The 17,486-nt window shown below is 43.9% G+C and overlaps 1 protein-coding gene across 3 annotated transcripts in view; it reads right to left on the reverse strand.

Annotated features, from left to right (window-relative positions):
- The window catches only part of LOC124999051 (1-phosphatidylinositol 4,5-bisphosphate phosphodiesterase beta-1), a 117,902-nt gene that overhangs the window by 82,718 nt on the left and 17,698 nt on the right, over positions 1–17,486 (reverse strand). The gene's annotated exons all lie outside the window — the stretch shown is intronic.

Consider the following 17,486-nt stretch of genomic DNA (forward strand, 5'->3'; position numbering starts at 1 on the left):
TAGCATAGTATTCTAACTTTTCAACACAGTGCAAAATCTCAGGACCTTTTATTAATAAAAGCGTGGCCTCAGGGACTGAAAAATGTAGCCAATGTAGAAGTGCCAAAAACTGCAGTTCCTGGAATGACCACATGGGGCTGGTTTATGAAGCGAGCCAATCCCATTAATGTCCATATTAAAATGGGGAAAAAAAAAAAGTTTATAGTAGTTTATAGTAGCATGAAACATGTTTACAGCCTTGTAGTTTTATTTAACACAGCCGTTTAAAATGTCAAAGTTGTTTGTAATTAAAGGGATGGGCACCTTGAGTGACTGGTGGGATGCATCACAAGTAGCTAGTTGTGCCTGAGCATCACCTGCCCTCCTCAGCTCTACTTCTTTGCTAAATTTTCATTTCAGTATGAGTGCGTTAGACACTGTCAAGACCGTGCCGGCCCATAGCCGCCATACTGAGCTTCAATGCTGCTCTTCAGGAGACCTAAGATATCAATAAGGTTCAGTCCATTTTTATATACACGACAAAGTAAGCCCTGTTGATATGAACTTGACATTTAGCTTTCCATCTACCTAGCAAGACCTTTGGAAAACCTGTGTGCACCTAAAAATTGACTCACGCATTGTGCATTGATCATCTTATCCGTCTCTTTGTTCGTGCGTTCAAAAATCCATCCGCCAGCACTGTTTCATACGTATTTCATCCCTACTGCCCAGCGAAGACTGTGATTTCATTAGCAATGCATATAAACAAAATGCAACCGCGCGGAAGGCCCTTGGAACGTTTCTTCAGTCGCCACATAGCTTATCAGCTTGAATTATCGCTCCCTCCATCTCTCTGTGAGAGCGCCAGGACATGAGGTGGAAAATTAACCGGTGTGTCCACTCAGCATTATCTGGGGAGACAAGAGGCAACAGGGGCTTTACTCCATCTCCAGCCACAACATTGTTATCTGACCATCTGGAAACCACAACGTTGGTGGAAAATTGCACCTGGCCATTCTTCCTTATCTTCAAATACATACATAGCTTAGGTCATCCCGAGGATTCTATTTTTATTTTTTATCGTATTTCATTCTTTATTTAGATCCTGGTTTGTTACCTGCAAATTCCACTCAAGTCAGTTCAATATAAGATTTTGCAAAGTATTGTTCTGCCACTGGATAGACACTGAAAACAAGATGTTGTACCATTTAGATGTATCAGAGTTATTACATGAATGCCTGACTGCAGTTAATTCAGCTGACCACAACTGTTTCATAAATATATACATTCACCAGCATGGATGAAGCTGGCCTATTTCCATCTATTTCTACTCTCGTTTGAGGTTTGACTGGTGCTCTTTTAGTGCATCTTCCTGCTACATCCCCTTCTTCTTCAATGGTTTATGGAATAAGTAGCACTTACAGTGTTTCCCATAATGTGCTTAACTTCTAATATGGTGGTGGTACATAGTTGACGTAATGCAGCAGATCATTACGGTCGAGAAAGCCTTCAAAATATGGTGAAGAAGTTCCACTTCAGTGCCCCAAATTTCAACCAAAAATTTGTTACAGCCCACACAAATGGACCTGTGATTTTATTTTCCTTTTCTGTTAAATGCATATTTAACCCAGGTACAGTTGCATAATAAGACGATTAGAGCAGATGAGCTCTTTTTGGAGCAGCACACAGCATTAGCTAAATAAATTAAAGAAATGTTCCCTCTTTGCTTCGGCAAATGCACCGCTGTCGTCCGCCTGCATATAAGATTAGGAAATTAAAGTATTGCTGTAATCCACCAGGACATGTTATTCCTTTTCTGCAGTGCGTGTAGCATCAATTAGGCTGCCCCTGTTTGCCCAGAGAGACTCTCTGAGTCAAAGGTTAATGCCTACATCGGGTCTGGAAATGCCTGCCTTTGAAGTCTCTTTAGAGAGATGGCGCTCCACATGGGGGCTTGGTGGAACAGTGGGGTATTAGGAAGTAGCTGGCTGACAGGCTCCCTTTTTTGCGCCCTCTGGCCCCGCACAGTTAACGCAGCTCTGAGCTGGTTAATCGCCATCAGTTAAGCGTTAACCTATAGAGACCAATGATTAAAGCACGCTGCCTGTACAGGCGACAGCCACGAAGGCTATACACGTGTAGCCATTACCGCCTGAAGATCTCCGTCAGCGTTTGCTACTGTGTGCAGTGGATTACTCATTATGCGGATGTAAATAAAAATCTGATGCCAGTGACGTTTTATTAATATTGACTTGGATTTGTAACTGCAGACGCTGCACAGTTGGTCAATTAAAGCACTTTCCCTCAACCTAGCCATTATTCCCCCCGCTTTAATTTCTCTAATTTATTTCCTATGACATGTGTTCTTTATCTGTTCATGTCTTCATTTATCCCCCTCCCGCTCTGTCTTTCCCTTTCTTATTTTCCCTCCCTTTCTCCGGGCATTTCTGTGCATTATCAAAACAGCCAGCGCGGATCCGAAGCCTATTAAGATACGCGGCACGTCCAGGAAGCAAAGAAGGGCCAGCGGGAGAGAAACTACAGAAATTAATGAACATGCTTAACCTCCGCTGGCCCCGGGCTCTGTTTTTTTTTCTGAGGCCTGTTTGTCTGTCTATGCTGCGCAGACGCTGTTTACTCCACATCTGCAACACAACGCCTTTCTTTTTTTAAATGAAACTTGAGGAAGATTTGAAGGAAATTCATCATCAGTCATTTTGTTTTGGATGTGCCTCTGCTCCAGGAACTTCATATGCTTGTAAGTTGTCGTCCTTTAATTGATTTTGCGTGTGTTTGAGAATGTGATATATAATATTTGACTTGAGGGAAGGTGGGGAAAAACGTTTCTTTTCGGAGCATCTCCAGTGGGGCCGACGGGGACAAAATGGGCCGCCTGCTTGTGCGACAAAGACTTCTGTTTCCCCGTGAGGCAACAAGCTTTCACAGTTTTACAAGCAACCGAGGGATGTGCGATGTGAGTGGGGAAAAAAAGAGGAGAGGAGGTTAAAGAAACGTGGACAGGAAGTCAGAGACGGAGACGAGGGTAAGCGGAAGAGGGGAGACTGACAGTCACAGGTTAGCTTGCTCGTTTACGAACAGCATGCTTGACAGCCTCCGGGTTCAAAATGGACGTGCGCTCCACAGGGATCAGGGCCTCCACTCAGCATCGGAGAGGAGACAAGGAAGACAGGGAGGAGGGACACCTGAATATGCACGGAGACTTTCGTATGCCATGTTCAGCCAGTATAGTTTCATTGATTTGAACAATAAAAAAGCAAAACTGAAAAAAAGAGATACATAGGTCATCAAAGCACAAACAAGCATTTAGTTGTCAGTTCTATAGTTTCATGTTTGATGGTTTGTTTCCAGCACTGCTGACGACAAGCTGCTGGTTTGTGTTGCAGGGTCACCCAGACTATGCTGGCATAGCATGTCAAAGCGGGCCCCCCACCACTTTTATGCCATCTCATATACCAAAATAATAAGCTCTCATAAATATACCAGGCCTGTTTGGAAGCCTGGGAAAGCTCTTGTTAAATAGGACAGCCCTGTCTTCACATGTACACGAAATACACGCGCACAAGTAAGAATGCAATAAAAGCGTAAGAAACAGCTACGTAAGACCGTTGCACAAGCAGTTACACCACTGCAATCTCCATGTGTGTCAAAAGCCCACTGACTCCGGGTCAAAGGACCCAAATCATAAACAGAGCTATTACTTCTATGGAACAAAACACACGAAAGCTGGGCAGGTGCTGCGCCTGTCCCTGTAAGTGGCCCTCCAGTGACACTCAGCTGCCAGGAAACACACGCTATTACGGGGGGAAAATGGTTTGTGGAGAGTTGTGCTTGAACTTGGTCGAGAGCCGCATCCACTCTGGTGCTCCACTCTCGGGTTCCTATAGAGCAGCTCTAACAGGCCCACAGTGATAAAGTCGCAAACCTCCTCAGCTGGAGTGGCTGACTACAGGGAGAGTGCAGCTAGCAGTGAGGCAGGCTGAAACAGAGCAGAAAGCTTGCACGGAGAAGGAAACTAAGACAGAGGACATTTTCCAGGAATATTATTATTATATTATGTGTGCAGTGCATAAAGAATCTTCCTTCAGAGTAGGCTAATAACGCTATGTATCTACAATCCAAACCAAGATGTTAATATATGTGTGTGTGTGTAATTTTTTATTTATATGGATTATATCCTTTATTAAGCAGCACAAGGTGAAGCGTGGTGGCAAACGTTAGAGAAATTGGGTATGGCATGACAAAGGCCTTCAGCTAAATTGGAGTCTGGTGTTGCCATGAGGCTGCCGGGGGGCATATTTAAACTGAGCAACTAATTCTCTTTTCTCACTTTTGTTGTTCATCCATCATTCATCCATACCCTGTTCCGTGCCTCCAGCTCTCCCCCTCCCTTCTCTCACACCAACAATTCACAACGTGCTTTTACAATGTGAATGAAACTAATTACTAATTAATGAAAGTGTTGTTGAACTTTCCTCACACTCTCTGTGCGTGGCAGATGTAAGTTGGTTCAGTTTGGTAAAAAAAAAAAAAAAAAACTGAGAGGAAAAGTCTGATTTAAACCATATTTCTGTCCTGATGTCCGTGTATCCACTTACAGAGCTGCTTCTAGCATTGGGTTAGTTTATCTCTAACCATCAGCAAAATCTGGATTTTGAAAGGGTGCAGCCTCTTCGCCAAGACAACGATCAAGAGTGGTGTGCTGGCAGATCTCATTAAGGCGCATCTAGTCCCGGCCACCAAGTTAAAGCCACATGCTTTGACTAATGTATCTACGCACTTGGTCCAGGGACTACCAGCCCTGCTTTTAAGCATCTTAAAGCCCAGCTTTATCTGGCCCCAATTTCACTGTGACATTTGAAAGACTTGAATGCAGTTGGCAATCTATCACAAGAGGGGTTGGCATAAAATATGACTGACGTGCTCCTTCGCAGGCTAAATCGTTGTGTGTGGATTGACATATAAAGTGCTTTTCTTATAAGAGTCACTTCTTCTGTAATTATGTATATTGCAACTGTCAACTTCAACTTTAATTTGCATATATATGTATATACACAGAAGGTGGTTGAGAACAACAGGGCCAAGGTTCTGTGGGACTTCAGCTTCGAGACTGACAACTCCCGGCTTACCAACCAGACATAAGCCGGATTTCCATACATGGCCTACCTCCTCACCGCCCCGCACCGCCCACTTTAAATCACTATTTCCATTGCTAGAAGGTGGGCAGACCAAGGCCAAAGGGATACTTTTCTTGGTAATTCTGAAGTAGGTGAATCTGATTGGTCCAGAAAAGAATCAGCACCAGGTACAAAGCTGGATGTTTTGACTAGACAGACGATATTGACTAGTAGTAAGCTGCTCATTTTCAACTTTCTGCTCTCATGTCCGTACATTTTTTTAAATGATGACTGGAAAAGTAATGTCGTTCTGGACCAACCCGGAGGTGAGGGCTTTTCTGTCCTTGTTGGGAGAACCTTAAAAAATTGAAGGCCGATTACTGGGCAGCCAAGGGCCACAACAATACGAGTGGTGCTGATCGAAACGTCCCAGAATGGTATGAGGAGATGGATGCGATATACGGCCACAGACCAGGGAGCGCCGGTAGGGAAGCTTGCCTTGAATCCATTAGATCATTGGCGCAGTCGTCCGCTAAGTTTTTATCTTTTATTCCGTTCATTGTGTTCTGCTTGAAAGCTCATAACTGCATAACGGTTGTTTTCTTTCGTTCAGTGGATGTTGGAACATAACTTAAATGTGTAGCCCGCAGTTGCTAGTAGCAAAAGCATGGGTGTAGCTAAAGCCCGCAAAACCATGGGGAAGATAGAAAAGGTAGTTTAAAAATAGCTGGGGAGGAGTGGAGTGGTGAGGAGTGGGGCGGTGTAGAGGTAGGGCGGCTATGGAAATCCTGCTTTGGTGGTGGTGGACAGAGAGCAGAAAAGGTTGGTGATGAGTCATCTGGCGATACCAGCTGTCGCCAACATCAGAACAGAGGTTGAGAAGTACCGAGGGTTGAAAGAGCAGCTGGAATGATGGGGTAGGTTAAGACTAACGTGATCCCCGTCATAGTAGGAGCACTGACCTGGGCAGTTAGACCTAGGGAGTTAGGGCAGTGACCCCCCAAACTGGGAGAGTGGTTCCAGCAGATCCCAGGAACAACATCTGAAGCCTCAGTCCAGAAGGGTGCAGTCCTAGGAACAGTAAAGATACTGTGCAACTCACAGGGAACCGGTAGGGGACTTGAGTTTGAGGATAACACAGATACCACCCCCTAATATTGTGTAGGTCTCTCTTGTGCCTCCAAAACAGTTGTGACTCATCAGAGAATGGACATGGGTCTTCTGAGGGCGTCCTGTGGCGGGGGGCTTTGGGTCCTATGGGCTGAGGGGAGGTCAGGTCAACCTGGCAATGGTTCCTGGTCATAATGTTATGGCTAGTAGGTGTACACACACACACACACATAGGTCCACTGACAGACACAAGAGAAACAGGGATTCCTAAGCTGAAAGACACTAAGCTACCAGGATTTAGTGGATTTGGCTGGTGTGTGTGTGTGCGCGTGTGTGTGTGTGTGAGACAATCCCCTGTTTGTATTTTCTTAAAACCCTGGAATTTCTTTTTCTAAATATGAACATGAACTTTGTTTTGCTGAAGTCACATTATCACTTGCTCAGAGTCACTGACCCGCTTCCTCCTAATGTCCCATAATTTCACTGTAAATTGTCACTGGCTGTTCATTTCATCTGTCTTCCCGACACAAGCAAATACTTAACACACTGCCCAGCCAAGTTTACAAATGTACGTAAGCTATAAACATTCCCAAACATGGCAGGCGACACAGTGAGAAAAATATGGAAACAAGCCAGGGGGATTGCAGACACATCCTCATTCTGACTGTAGGATTTGCTCACACCTTTAGGGGTCCTTAAGTTAACTGTCAAATTATTCACAAGTCATGCCTACAGACATGATCAAGTTACAGCTACTGCGCATATTCCATTGCAAAGGACGTAGATTTATAGTTATGCAGGATTTTTTTTGTTAAATTGAAGCTCTTTCACTGATCACTCTTCGCTGAATAAGCTAATATATATCTATGTTTTATAGAATACTAGAGCTTTAAATGTGGAGTCTGTGGAGATATGTCTGCACTAGCACATAATGCATTTTATATCCAGTCAAGTAGGTAGCCAAGTCATCGAAACATTAAGTAAGTGTTGAACGACGTGGGCTGATATGGCTTTGATCAACTGTTTGAGTTGGGTTCACGGTCAGAAGAATGAGGAAAGGACACAGCCAGGAAAAAAAGAAAAAAAATGAGGAATGGTTGGGAAGAAAGGGTGATGAAGGAATGGCTGTGTGGGGAATAACACAGAGGCCGGGCAACAGAGGAGCATGGCCGTGGCCGATAGCGGCTATCAGCAGCTGACATGCTCCACAAAACAACCAATGGCGAGATAAAGGCTGCAGGAAGCTTTGTTCTATACATCAGCGCACACATTCATCCCCGGACGCACATCAGTTAATACAACTGTGTGCACACACAAACACACACGCGTGCGTGTACGTGCGCAAGTGCAAAATCCTACTTGTCTCTATCATCAATCTGCAGCGTGCGTGCCCGGCTCTGCAGCGCACACTGGTTGCCCAATTTCCTCGGAGCATGCTCGGCCAATCAAGTCTTGGACGCACACTTGCATACGCAGTGACGGATGGAGTGCACTGAGGGACACTGGAGGGAGTGTACTCCTCTATGATAGATAGCAGAGCAGAGCGGGATGACAAAGAAAGCAAAGCCGCTTCCCTCGTCCGCCCATCATCCTCACTTGCTCCCGTCCGCTCTGTCTTTGTTTTGCTTCTAGCCGCTTCTTTGCATCCCCCTCCTCCCTCCTTTCCGTCCTCTTTTGTCCACCTCTGCCTCCGCTGTCATGTGCCACTCTTCCTCACTCGTCTCACCTATCCTCTCCCTGGACGTCTGCCTCCTGTGTAGCCCCCCCACCCCCACCCCCCCTCGTTCCTTGCTCCCCTCCCGTCTGCTTGCATCTGAACAGCGGGTCTCGTGTGCACAGATGACAGTTCACATCTTGTCTTGTCTGATCCCCCACCAACACACACACACACACACACACACACACACATTACGACACCACCACCATCCCTTCCCTTCCTCCCTCCTTCCTCCTCCACATCATTTTATGCTGCTCCTCTGTCTATCTGGCATCTTCCAGGCACGCCGTGGATGGCCCTTATCTGCTGCAGTTGAACATCTGAGTCCCAGAGTGAGTGACACATGCAGGGATATATAAACACATAACATAAAATACAATTAAATTAAAGTTGATGAGAGTCCCACACAGACACTGCAGTGCATCCACACTAGACCAACTCACTCACACACTACACACACACACCTCCAGAGGACGAGCAGTTATAGAAGGTGAGGATGAGTATTCAGGCGGTGACTAAAAAACTAGGTTCAACCGCACCACGTTCGTGTCTTCAGGACTGCAGGCGGAGAGTCATCAGGAGCATTCCTCTGTGAGGTCCTTTGAGAATCGCTGCCAGTGGTAGACACAGCGCAGTCCTGGCTCTCCTCTTACACATCACTTCATTTAGACACCTCCTAAGTGCAAAGCACCAGTCCTTTGAAGTCGGGACAAAGTGGACGGCTAAGAGAAATGAATTTCTCACTTTCTTTCTTCAGGCAAACCTCTCTCTGTTGCAACCTCTACAGCTCTGTCGCTACTACTTACACTCTCTCGTTATCCTTTCCCCTTCCCAGCGCATTTTTTTTTTGTTTCTCTTAAACTTGAGGATTTTGAGTAGAACATGTAAAAACTATCAAGTATATCGTAGGAGGAAGATTGAGGAGAGCAGGGGACAGAACACTGGCCTTTAGTGCAAAACTAATAAAATTCTCAAATGTGATTTATGATGCCATCAACTTATAAGCCCTTGGCCAGGACATAGGAAGTTGTGTACACAAAATGAATTGCATTAAATTTGTAATATCGGTCGTAAAGCCTCCCCCCATCTACAGCGATTCACTTGTCGTTCATGTGGCGAAACAAGCAGCACAACTTGAGAATAATACCACTGACACCACTGCTTCATCTGGGTTCACATAAGGCTCCAGGCCAAGTGGATTTAGTGGCAGGAAGCAAAGCTGTGGATGGTGTTTCCTTGCAGCAAATAGTTGTGGAACTCTCTGTTTGCATAATATGTTCAGCCCTTCAGTTATTCCAGTCAAGGTGAGTTTAATATGGAAACCTACCACACATTGGCACGTTGCTGCTCACATCTACCTGTGAGTCCATCCTGAGATCGCCACTGTTCACGCCTAAAATCCACCAATGCTAGCAATTGAGCAAGCTAACAACAAAAAAACATTAACTTGGATCTCGGACCAAACTTTCCACTTGCATGGCTGTGAATGCTATAAAAGCGGATCTGGCAAAATACTAATTGTGCTAGTTCTATTGTACCTCTGCACATATGTTATTGTTGCACATCTCGGTTTAGCGTGCTAACATAGCGGATGATGACGATGACGAAAGTATCGGACAAAATATGGAAGTTTACGAGGATTCATAACCTACAGTTATGTGAAGGTCTGTGCCAAATTTTGTCCCAATCCATGTCAAAGCTGTCTAGCATAAAAGTCTGTATCGTCCACTCGACGATGGCACTAGAGTTAAAGCTTTTGGAGACCATGAATATCAGCACAACCGTTCACGTTGATCATTCCAGAATTACATTTTAGTCTGGTCTAAAATTATGAAACCTCGGCCAACAGACCCACAGACCAACATTTTCTTCCATTTGTTGATGCTGCTAAACATTATTTTAAATAGATTTGTACTGCAAGTCCTTGATAGTTATCACCACACATTCTGATATCAGTACATCCATGTTGAACTGAATTAGCCTACTGACTAATCTACGTTGTGGGAGGAAGCACATTACACGATGAGTGGAGGAGATGCAGGCAGCTACTTGAGATCGCTGTGGTTAAGATAAAGACCACATCCTTTCTTGTCACGGCATTCCGGCTATGTTGTGGTAGCAGCCAAAGCCGTAAGCAGTGGGCCTCAGCGAGGACTGTGACCTCAACATCAGTGACATGGTACCTGTGTGGTGAATGTGGGAAAACACAACAGTGGCCGCTTGAGAGTGTGGCCACTCTGCAAATTTGTGCTCGGCTCTCGGGACAGCTGCATTGTCAAGTTACTGGGTCAGTCACATTGTTAAACACTGATGAAGTGATAAAACGTCAATAAAAATAATTTTGGCTAATGTTCTATGGTTAAGTTAGTTTGTATTGTAAACGCAGGTGAAATTAGCTAACATCCTTACCACTAGCAGCTATTTACATGACATTGTGTCCACTGACTGGACGAGAAAATAAGGTAGTAGTAGGCTAGCCCAAGGCTAAGCTGCTTTTTGGCTTGTAAAAATGTGTTAGGTGTTTTTTTTTTTATGTACGTGGGTAGGGACAATGTACAGAAATGAAAGAAAATCACTCTTTTAAAAATTACATAATTTTGTCTATTGCCTATGCTATGCCAACACATATTATTATTTATTAGGTATTATATTATTTATGTCATTTTTATCATTTTGTTTATTGCCAGTGTTGTTTCAATGCAACTATGTGTCTGTTTATCAGAGAATCCAATAATTCTGGACCTGACTGCATCCTTATGTAAAAAAATTTTTTTTTTAAAAATGGACTTATTGCATGGGTTAAGGTACGTGGTTTTAAACAGTTGCGCAGTTGGAATACACGTTCAGGAGACCAAAAAGGTGTGTGTTATCAAATGTGGTGTGCCGGTCTGGTGGTTCAGTTATGGACTTTCATACTAATGGCGGTATCATCAAAGAAGGCCATATATCGTTTAAGGTCTGTTGTCATTTCACCGCTACTGGGAAGGCATGTGCATTGTTATCTTCTTTCCCGTCAAAGAAACCGCAAGCAATTATCAGTGTTTATCTCCAGCTCCTAATGCTGTTTGGTACAAATAACAGAGCGGAGCCACAGACCCAAAGACAATAATCATCAGCAGAGCACAGCGAAGCTGGAAAGAGGAGCGAACGTGCCACTCCGACTTCAGCATGTCTGCTAATGCACTGTTGAAAACTAATTCTCCACGTCTCTCCCCCTCTCTCCTCTTCTAATGGGCCAGGTGTTGTTCCTCCCGTCACATTGCTCTCCCGAGGAAGGCTGGTATTTTAAGTATGGCCGACCGCCGCGCCTCCTGTCTTGCCCCAGAGCACCTCCAAGCTGTTTAAATTTGATGCCTTCATATCATTCCGCCAAATTGAATTGACTTTAGTGGGGAAAGAAAGGCGACTGACCCACATTTGTGACACACTTAGTCGCTCAAACGGAAATGGAACAGTGAGAGGAATAGGGGAGTCTGGGATGGACGGCAGAGCGACTGCTTGGTGGAAAACTTCCGGCACTCGCTCTGTTTACCCCTCTGGAAAAACTGAGGTGACAGGTCACGTCTGCAATGTAAGATACGCACAACACTGTGATAGTGGATAAAATGCATTTACACAACGTGAACGAGTCTGAGCAGAGAGGATCGAAATGTAATGCATTCTGATGAGACATATTTGTTCTGGTGGTTTATCCAGTTTATTTGTTTACTTTTTTTTGGACATGGTTCTATGTAGATGCTAATACTCTACATTCAAGGCCAAATAGAGTCTCTCGGTGTGCAGGCTTTTTCACTTGAACATTTGGAAATGGAGCAACAGCAGCTTGGTAATGGCTAAAAAGTACAAAGGACTTTAGCTTAAAATGAAAAGCAGCGGGATGGCATGAAAACCCAGAAAAATCTTAGCTGGTGGGAATTTTTCGTCCCTCTTAAACATCAGAAGCTCATCAAATGCAATTATTACGACTAGCTGCATCAAAGCAATCAACAAAACAAAGTAGAATCTGTCTGCGAGAGCCAGCTAAATACTAAATATGGAGATTCGGGGCTCCGGAGAGTAAACACAAGATATGCAGCCATTCCTGGCATTCTTGTAAATGATGAACAAAACGGGGGGGGGGGGGGGGGGGAGCCACGCTCTTTGCTCTCTGGTGATTATCTTTACCTACTATCACGCTGTCCACTCTTTGAAATTGAGTTAAAAACCTCTTCTTTCTAGTTACCCACTTGAGCAATTGGTCATTCATTTACACGCAGGAAGCACGGGAAATTGTTCGAAAGCTAAAAAGCCTGTAATTGCCTTATTAACAAAATGGGACTCGAGTGTAAGCCTTCCGCTGCCCTGATTCCTACGGCAAAATGAAATTTGCAGGGGCCCTTTCAGTGAATATGGAAAAAAAAACTGGTTGAAATATTAGTTACTGTAAGACGGCAAGGCGGACGGAAGGGAGACGGGAAAGGAGAAAAAGTGACGGCTCTTTATGTAACAGGGTTAATCAATTAACGCAAAGTGCTTACGTGCAGTGTTGTGAAGGTGATGAGAAGCCCAGTGAGAATCGAGTGGGTCTTGAAGAGGCTCGGCGTGTTGATCTGTACCCCGACCCCCGTGACATCAAACCCACTGAGATTCTTTCTATTTCTGTGCTGCAGCTCATGAGTCACTTCAAGTATCTATTGGCATTCCCAAACAGGACAGCGATAACCTTGTTGACTAATCAGATACTTCTTGAGAAACCACACTGTTTTGAATTACATTTTCTGTGTTTGGGAACAAATCACCACGACGAAAGCAAAGGGTTTTCATGACACTGCCATTTATGTCCGTGGACTAAGGCTAGGTTTATTTTTGTCTAGATAGACTCAACAACCCCAATGGAAGCCACTAGCCACATTTAATACATTTAAATGAAATAAAGTTTCAATGCTAGGTAATGATTTGAGGAACATGCACAATAAAAATATGAATAGGTACCATTTTTTCTTCATCAAAAACCTCTCTAACTTGATATCTTTCACCACAATGAGTGCTTAAGCATAATCTACAGTCCAGATCTATAAAATGATCAAACGATCAGCCGGGCTCATGACAGGCTGAATGCTTCTGCTGGTCCAGAGGTCTGCTGTTGTTGTTGTTGTTGTTGTTGTTGTTGTTGAGTAACAGGCCTTCTCCAGCGCTACTGCAATCTTCTCTTGTAATTTAGTTTTTTTTTTTTTTTTTGGACGAATGGGGCAGTGCTGCCTTCACTAAATATTTGCGACTCCATTGTTCATACTTCGGTGCCATCGATTGCTTTCAACATCTTTACAAAGCCAGGCCTTTTTCGAGTGAATAAATGACTAGCCTGCCATGTCTCTGCAGATATCAAATGCAAATTCTTCATTTCTTAAATGCTTATTCATACAGGGCGATGCTGGAAAATGAGCGGCTAAAGTTTGCAGCTTTTCAGTTGCGGTTTTGGAGCTGGCGACAGGACACACATTTCTCTCATTCATTGCATTCTTTTGTTTCAGGTGCTGCCAGTCAGCTTATTGAACCTGTATTTATAAAGGGCTGCAGCATATTCGGCCAGCCTTTAAATAGTTTATGACCAAGAATTGACTTCATCGTGTGTTACATAGCTTTGCCAAGTTACTATAACATGAAAACCCATTTGCTTTATGAGTGGATTCTGAAGTCAGTGTAAGAAGGAAGATCAATGACATCTGCAGGAAAATAAGTCCGTATAAGTCAGGAAGATGTTTTATTATCAGCGTTTAATCTAGTTATTTGCATGAAATACCATGTGCATAGACTTTTCTAGAAAACTTGCATACCCGTTTTTAAGCTTTCACCTGGTTCTGCATTCCTTTGTGTCGGTTCCTAAAGGGTTTCAAAGTGTGATATGTGACGTTTTATTGAACGTTGTCTTTCAACAAAAACCCCTTCACATTGTTACGACTTTCACGTCAAAGAACTGTAACAGTATCTATTCAGTTTATAATAAACTTGCCATCAAAGCTGACTTTGACTTTTGCCAATTTTGCGACACTCCCCAGAGGAGATATGGTTAATTCAAAATGCGCCATTCAATATTCTTTTAATTGAATTTTTCTTCTTTCTGTTCTCAGAGACAGCGCAGATGAAAGAGAGAAGAGAAGGCGGGGACTTCATTACTGGGTGAACTTCTGACTTACAATGCATAGTCACGGATAAAAATAAAAGGGAAACCACACTTCTTTCCAAGGTGCGCTTCAGGATAAAAAAACAGACACATCTGTATCATCAGGAAATTAGCTTAAGTTACAGTCGGGTTTTCGGTTCAACGCCACAACAAACCAATGGGCAGCGTGCCGCTGTGCTCCATTTAGGATCTCCCGTCAAAGCCTAGGATGAAACAGGTGGGAAGAGCGCTCCCTTATTGAGAGATTGTCTTCAGCGGGACTTCAAAGTCTATTGGCTGAATGCCTTTATTTGAAAGGGCTCCCTGAGGAAAGCAGCCACCTGGCTTGGAACAGCGATGGCAGTCAAATCACAGCAGCAGGGGGGTTTTGAGTACTTTGCCGTATCAAAAAACAAGGCTGCATGGATTGAATTGTCATGGCAACTGGGCTGGGTTAGTGTTTCAAGAGGAGGAAGGGGAACAGGATAGGAAAGAGGGAGTTTGTGACTCATAAAACACGAGCCTTGCAAATTTTAGATGCCATTTTACCATAAGCCTCAGTGTTTAAATGTCTACTCTATAAGTTATCTGCTGTAATTGACTCGGCATGATAAGCCCCATTAGAGCAAAATCGATGCGAGTTTCAATTCATCCCTTCTGACCTGGCATAGTAACGCTCAGACGAACTGTTAGAAGAGATCTAAAAGCTCCTGTGGCCCAGTGTAACCTCTCATTTCTGACTCCACAACATATGACGCAACATACAAACCACGGCTCTCCACATATTATTGACTGGTGACCATAACGGTCGATGCCCAGCTGTAATCCGATTAGGAAACGGTCTAGTGAGCTAAGCAGAATAACTCAGAGTGATGTTAATTAGGACTAAAAAAAAAAAAAAGAAAGAAAGAAATCATAGATTTACAGAGTCTGCTCTGTAGCTAGAATATGTCCATGTCCTAAAGCAGTGGTTCCCAACCTGGGGCGCCAGAGATCACAGGGGGTGCACCAAAACTGATCTGAGCTCACCATCTGTTTTCACCTGTGTCTCCAGTCCATATGTTTGTGTCTCCCTACATGTACAATATGCAGGTTTTAAAGTATCTCCGGCTCCAATGAACAAAGGTTGGGAACCACTGTTCTGCATCATACCAATTGTTGAGGTGCAAGACAAAGGCCAAACAATAAAACTTGAACAATGATTACACACAAGACCCACCTTGCACAAGTCAGGTAAATGTCCAGCAGCACTCATGGCTGGGCTTTTAGATAATAATCAAGGACTTTACAACTAATACAGTTCCAGTTCAGAACAGGCCTATATTGTGGTTGTAATCGAAGTAACGGCCCACACCCCCTGAAGACACACGTCCGCTACTGAGGTCACCTGATATTCTGGCAACTGTGGAGGTCTGCAATGTATCAGAAGCTTGTGCTAACTTTAAACACACCCTGCCAATGACAAACGTGAAAGCATAAATAACGTTGGGCCAAAATTCTCTATGACAACTTCTTACCTAAATTACTTCTGACTCCACGCCGCTCTTACTTGGAAGCGTGAAGGTACAGATAGACAAACACACACATACAGAGAGTCTTGGCTTGTAGTATGAAATGAAGCAAGGATTGACTTTCTCCCTTAAGCTCTCATTTGTTCTTTGTTTTACCTTAACACCCTGAACGACAAGCAACTTTCTGAAACTGCGTGCCACTGTTCCTATTCCTTCCTCTTTCTGAGGGGTTTTATTCTAAAGCATTTTTGTGTGTGTGTGTGTGTGTGTGTGTGTGTGTGTGCGTGCATCTGAACTGCAGGAACTGTGGACTGTATTATGGGTCTTTTGAGGCTTGATACTTCCGGGTAGGTTTCACGACACATAGCAGCATTGAGTGTACATGCAAACACACAAATACACAGAGAAAAAGTCAAAAAAAAAAAAAAAAAATGTAGATAAATAAACTGTGGCAGTGGAAACAACAGCTCTTGATGCCAGCCTGGTAAATAGAATGGATCTGCCGTGCAAAAGGTGTGTTGCTGTAACAGGCACCAAGCTGAATATTAATATAAAATATGTAATATAGCTGAATATTAAAGCTGAGCATTCTTGTTGGCGGAAAACAGAAGCTGCTGAAGGTGCAGGAGTTTTGCGTGGGTGGTTAAAAAGTGGATAGTTAGTTTCAGTGAGAAGCTGCTGGGTCCAAAACTGCTTTTGTATGGAAGCTCACCCTTCCCTATTGTGGCCATTTGAAATAGGTCAGAATATTTTAGAACACTTGCAGACACGGCCAGAAGAAATTTAATTACAGAATTAAGGTTGCACACGGAGTCTAAGTTGAGTTCAGTTCCACTAATATGAGACAGTAAACACAAGGCTAAATCCAACGGTTACAGAGAAGAGATGTAATTTTCCTGGTCCTGCTCGGCGGCACTGCCAGACCAGTGCGGCGAAAAGAAAACACAAGCTGACACTGACTGATTCCGCCGTGTTGTGATGCAGAGCTCATCCAACAGTTCCCCATTGCGCCTCAGCCATGCAAATATCTAACTGACAGCTACAACAGCAGACTGGACTCCGGTGCAAATTTAAATCTATTCAAATCATGGATGTGTCACATTCACAAATCCAAGCTGCTGCCCCGGTTCCTATACTCTACGGAGCCACACTCCTGGCATTCCACATTAAAAGATCGAATGTTCAAGGTTCACTGCCCGTCATGTAACTGATCCCAACTGCCTATAGGGGGATAATGAAAGTCTGTATTCCTCGCACGCGGCAGTGGATCAGAAAAAGGAGCAAGGAGAGAGATTTTGGTATGAAGCTCAGTAACTATCATTTTTTGATGAAAAAAAAAATAAAAAATGGGTGTGAAATAATTACCCTCTGAGCACCGCATCTTATTACAGCAGCAAAACCAATATATGAACATGGCAGGCAATAATGAAGAGGTAATCAGCCTGTCCAGAAAGGACAGTAATGACAGAGGGACCGGCGGAGGCAAAGCCAGACAGAAATAGAGAGCGACACGGGCAGAAGTGAACAAAAACGGGGAGAGCGAGACTGAGGCAGGCCTTTCAGCTGCCCGCAGTCTATTGAGCAGATATAAAGTCAATTTACCGGCATCACTGTTAACCATACATCTCAGCGCGCCGCATCAAAATTTCATTAAGACCTTTCTTTGGCACCAGGAAGGCATCCTTCCTCAGACGGTGTTCAAGTGAGTGGACTGAGGCGGCTAAAGAGAAAGGCGGTGTTAATTATTTGACTCATATTCATCCCAGGTAAGGCTCCTTTTAATGCTTCCCTCTCCCTCCATATCCCAAACACGAAACTGCTAAGGGTTTTTTTTCTTCTTCTTGTTTATAGATATGTATGTGTAGATACATGCATCCATGTAGGGTATTAATGCA

This window comes from Mugil cephalus, chromosome 21, assembly GCF_022458985.1.
Source record: "Mugil cephalus isolate CIBA_MC_2020 chromosome 21, CIBA_Mcephalus_1.1, whole genome shotgun sequence".
Classification (NCBI taxonomy): domain Eukaryota; kingdom Metazoa; phylum Chordata; class Actinopteri; order Mugiliformes; family Mugilidae; genus Mugil; species Mugil cephalus.